The sequence below is a fragment of the Chlorocebus sabaeus genome, chromosome 13, assembly GCF_047675955.1.
Source record: "Chlorocebus sabaeus isolate Y175 chromosome 13, mChlSab1.0.hap1, whole genome shotgun sequence".
NCBI lineage: Eukaryota > Metazoa > Chordata > Mammalia > Primates > Cercopithecidae > Chlorocebus > Chlorocebus sabaeus.
The window spans coordinates 94,010,010-94,015,521 of NC_132916.1; the positions used below are offsets into that span (position 1 = coordinate 94,010,010).

General features: G+C 40.4%; 1 long non-coding RNA gene across 1 annotated transcript; it reads left to right on the forward strand.

The window, feature by feature from the left end:
- The first annotated feature begins 3,859 nt into the window (after positions 1-3,859).
- On the forward strand, positions 3,860-4,886 carry LOC119625125 (uncharacterized). Its single transcript, XR_005241245.2, has 2 exons — positions 3,860-4,144; positions 4,496-4,886. It is a non-coding gene; the product is annotated as an uncharacterized lncRNA (long non-coding RNA).
- Positions 4,887-5,512: the final 626 nt, after the last annotated feature.

Genomic DNA, 5,512 nt, shown 5'->3' on the forward strand with positions numbered 1-5,512 from the left:
TCTAAGTGAAATAGGGAGACTTTGAGTTCTTTCCCTAGAGAAAATACATGACTAGAATTAAGTTGTAAAAGGCTCAGTTGTAGCTGTTGTGAGAATGGGCAGTAGGTGGGCAAGGCCAGAAACAGAGACTAAGATGCTATTGCAATAATGAAGGGGAGAGATTATGAAAGTTGTGCTGGATGTGGTAAAAAGATCAGCTTCTGGATGTATTTTGAAGGCAGAGATGACAAAATTTGCCACCAGATAGAATGTGGGACAGAGAAAGAGGTGTCAAAGATGAGGCCATGACTCTTGGCTGGGAAACTAGAAGGATGGAGTAGCTGTTTTCTGAGTTGGTGAACACAGTGACAGGGGCAGTTCACTTTTGAACATGTTAGGTTTGAACTGCCTGTTAAATGTTCAAGGAGAGATGCTGAGTAGGCAGTGGCTAGATAAGGGAGTCTCCAGTTCAGGGGAGGAATGCATCAGCATGTAGATGTCACTTAAAGCCATGAGGCCTCTTGAATGGGTGTACTTGGCTAAGTGCTTACTTGGAAGCACTCCTGCCTTCAGAGGCAATGTAAATGAATGCAACAAGCCATGGAATGAGAGGTTTGGATAGCTGTAAAATAGAGTTCACAAATCTTACCCAAAGGTGGCAGCTACCTCTCAGATCCAGCTGATTTCTGCAGTGCTAAATGCACAAGCTGGCCCAGTGGGATCAGAACTCCTCAACAAAAGATATTTTTCAGCCCACTAATTGGTGACCTCTGCCCTACAGGCTGGAATCTGAAAATGTGGTTTTGTGTTTATTCCTCAAGTCTATAGTGCCAATTGATCAGCCTCTTCTCTGCTCACAGGCTCAAGGTTTTCACAGTATGTAATGCTTGATGTTGTGGGCCTGGGTTCTCCTTTCATTCATAAATCTGGGCTTCACCTTCCAGAGGACCAGCGGTGAGCTGAAACTGGCTACTATTGGCTCACGTAAGCCAATCTTGGATTTTCGGGAATTTTGTAAAGATGGATAATAAACACAAACATTTAATAAACTAAATTATATAAACTTACAGTTATGCAAATTTTATTAAAAACAAGCTCAAAAATACTCAAAACTTATCACTTACTACTTATTTTACTACATTTTATTATTATATATACTCCTGGGTTTTTTTTCCTTCAACTGTATTTGTGTTCTGGAAATACTACATAATGGTGTATCTCTTCCCAACTTTGCTTCCAAGAACTTTGTGTTGATAGCTTGAAATGAGCCACGTGGAAGTATTTACACCAAGGAAATTGTCAAACAATACGAATCAGTCATACTTTCCCCAGAGAGCCAGTTTTAAATCTTTACCAGCATACCACTGTACAAATATCATCTTTGGGACTGCATCACAGCTGGCTGATAAAAACTAGAAATGACAGTGGTAGACAGACACAGAGAGATAACTTCAGATGTACAATTCCTAATTCCTGACAGAATATTAACCTGATAATTAAAAAAATAGGTCTAAGAAATTGTTACATGCATCTTCAGAGACTGGCTTTGAAACAGCCACATCTACAATCTGCACCTCCTGCTTTTCCAGTGGCGATGACAAAGATTGATGGGATAAACAACAGAAGGCCAAAAGAGCCATGCCCCAGGGAATTCCCTGGAGAAGAGCTTGACATTTTGAGTCAGTGTTTTCTGACTTCCACCCAATGATACACCCGCTAATATAAAAATGCAATTGAAGAGTACGTCGTTTTTCCTCAGCATTCAAGGAGCAGGTATAGAGAGATAATGTATAAGCAGGACAGTGGAGAAATGATTCTTTAGGGAACAAAACATATATATTGCAAGTAAAAAATTCTGTGCCTTTGTAATAAATTTGTCTCCAACCATCAAGGAAGGCTTCAGGTTGGGAGTAAGATAGCTCTCATGTAGGTAAAAACAAATGAGGCTTACTTTCTGCTTCCAGGTTTCCTGAAGCTAACCTTTTTCCTTCCTTTTTGCATGCCCTCTCCACAAATAGAGTTGGTAAAAAGTATCTGTTACAATGACCCGGGCTTTACCATCCATGGCAAATCTCTCTAAATTATAGGCCTTTCCTCATGGAGACCATTTACTGTGGGCATAATACAAGGCTGTGTTCAACCATGCCACTCTTTGAACTAGCTGCACCATGTTATTACCACACTAAACTGGAGTGGCCAGTTTTTCTATAAATAAATACTCTCCTTGCTGGGCAGATGAAAATCCTTAGTAGAAGTTCCTACATTATTGATTTGCTGGTTCCTAGCTTCTCTGCTGGGAATGTCTTTTGAGTTGTTTTGAAAAGAGAAGTCTTGTAAACACTTGACTGTTGCTGGACTCAAGAAAAATCCGATTAGCAGAGAATCAACAACATTATTACTCAGCTGGGTTCCCTGTAATTCCTCCATCTCTGGGCCAGGTGGGTGGATGGGGGTGAAGAGGTTTCAAAGAGATTGCGTGTTCTTCCTGGATTCCATTTGTTTCTTTGCAACAGTCCTTTAATTTTTGTGGTGTTGGAAATGGAGCTAATAATGACAATTTGAACACAACTGGCTTCCTCTCTCTGAAGTATAACAAAGCAGAGATTGTTGGCTTTGACAAGACAAAAGTGGTTAGATGTTTAATCAGTCACTCTTTGAGACTCCCCATCACCCACAGAATATAAAGTCCAGGAACTCACTAGGAATTGGATAGCTCTTCACACAGCCTCCTAACACCATAAATACATTTTATCTTCAGGGCAGTGGTTTTGTTATTGCTGTTTGTCTTGTTTTCTTTCTTTATAAAACACTATAAAGAGATATGTGTATTTGAGATATTAGAAGGTAGGATGTCTTGTAAAAGCCTCAGATGCCATCTGAATTCCTTCACTGACATCTCTTGGGTTTCTGCAGCTATATCCTCTGGCCCTGGCAACAACTTCCTGGCCAAGAGACCCTGGTCACAAACCTGTGCCACCAGAGTCAAATGAGCTCTGTGGATTACAGCCGAGTTCTAATCTTTCACACTCGTTCTGATGTTGGTGTCTTATAAACTGGCTATCTCACACACCTCTATGCTATTACCTGAATTCTCAGTCTGTTCACTCTTGCTTTAGGGCTTGACTGCATATGCTTCCCTAAGCCAGACTTCTTATGGTTGAGTTCCTGCTACCTCATAGCACCCTCTATTCCTGGTAGGGTCTACCTGCCTTACCGGGCAGCATGTGGCCACTGATGGCTACATGTTTTGCCATGTGCCCAACTGTTTGGCCTTTTACCCATTATAGCCTGATTCTCAGCCCTGCTACACATATGACTCACAAGAGAGCTTTTAAGAAATACTAATGCCGGGGCCCCACCCCTAAGAATTCAGAATCGGTTGGTCTCATGTGATACCGATATTTTTAAATGAAACGTTCTTGCTATGATCTGAGCTATTTAGGGTGTTATCTCGTAACACCCCTAAAATTCGTATATTGAAGCCCTAACCCCCAGTGCCTCAGAATGTGACTGTATTTGGAGATAGCATATTTAAAGAAGTAATTAAGTTAGAATGATATTATTAGGGTAGACCCTAATCTGACTGATGTCCTTCTAAGAAGAGGAAATTAGGACACAGAGATAGACACATAGAAGAAATGTCATGTGAAGACAGTGAGAAGACTGCTATCTATAAACCAAGCAGAGAGGCTTCAGAAGATACCCACCCTGTGAACACTTTAATCTCAGACTCCTATTCTTAAGAACTGTGAGAAAATAATTTTCATTTAAGCTTCCCAGTCTGTGGTATTTGTCATGGCCACCCTAGAAAACTAATATAGTCCTTAAATAGATTCAATAAGAGCCAGGAGTGGAGACCACTAATCTAGTGGTTCTCAACCATCAAGTCACTTGGAGGGTTTGTTAAAGCTCACATTATTGGATCCTACCCTCAAGGGGTCTGGCTCAATGTGCATCCTGGCCTGACAATTTGCATTTCTATCACGTTCCCAGTCATGATGACATAGCTGGTTCTAGTGATTTGCAAATCACTGCACTAACTTATGTGTTGTAGTTGGTTTTTGAGTCTCCAGCTTCCCCTCTCAACTCCCAGTCACTTTATGGAACACCCTCAGTGCCCAGGGGTCTCTATATCCTTGGTCCTGGTTCTCCCTGGGCTGGATTGGTAAGCTACTCTTGATTCATACAAATACTTCCTTAGAAACATGGAAAATTTTTAGTGAAAAAAACATATCTGGGAAGAGTTACGATCACAATAATCCTGTATATGTGTTTGTGAATTTATGTATCTTTCCATAAAGAGTTTCTGGTTTCTGGCAACTACTAAAATTTGGATGAACTGGGTCACTGCACATCTGAAGATCTGAATAAGTGTTTAAATCTTAATATATTAATATTAAATGCATTTTATAGTTTCTGTGGGATTAATACTTACTAGGTATTAAATTTTTTTCTCTATTTATTAATATTTGCTTTGAAGAGCCAATAATAATAATAATGCTGTTTCATATTGCAGAGACTTTGCAGTGTGCCAATAAGAGGATGTATATGAGACCCTTACTCATGTACTTTTCTCTTGTGGAGCTAATCACACTGGACTTTTAAGCCCGTTCTTCCTGACTTCCAGTCTTTGACTCTGAATTAGTTGAGGCATGAGAACTTCACCGCAGGAAGGTCCTGCCCCTTATTTGCTCCTAAAGGTTCCTTTAAAGTTCAACTTGACCAACCCACCATTGCAGGCACTCCAGAGGAGAAGACAGCCTTGCTGTGTCCAATCCACTTTAGTTTGCAAATTTCTTGTTGGTCACTTTTATGCCCCCACTGAATAGGACAGTGTGAAGCATGGATTAAGTACGCAATAAATGGTTGTTGAATAAATCAGAAAATTAAATGCATTCTGCACAGAATATGCTATTTCTCACCTTTGTGCCTTTGTGTGTGCTCTTCCTTCTCCTGGGCTGCTTGACCCTATTCTTTACCTAACTTGGACTTCAAGATTTAGGTGAAAAAGTTGTTATAAACAGAGCTTAGGCCCTAGCAGAGTCCATAACTGTGCTCTTTCTCCCATTTGCTTTGAAATTCAGTGGCTATTGATTTAGTAATCCTATCAATAAGATAGGATCCTATCAATAAGATCAACCTTTAGAGAGCCCTGTGTAAAGTGAAGTCATTTGGGTAATCTCATTTCATCTTCATAAGCGTCACCTGGTGGTGGCGGCGGGGTGGGTGGGGAGCTTTTAAACACTACACTTTTGAGCCCCACCTAAAACCGTTAAATCAGAACATCCAGAGTTGAGTGCTGTAAATTATCATCTTATAAATGTCTTTGTGATTTCAATGTGCAGCCAAGATTGAGAATCACTGAGTCAAAGGGTCCACATCTATGGCACCAAACATCAAACCTAAGTCTTCTTTTGATGAAATGAGCTCTTGCAACCTGAAAGAGATTTAAAAATAGTTTGGAAAGTTCTCTTCCAATCTTGGTCTCTCGGCTCCGTTTTCATTTTTGTTTCATTTCCACTCCTCCAGGTTT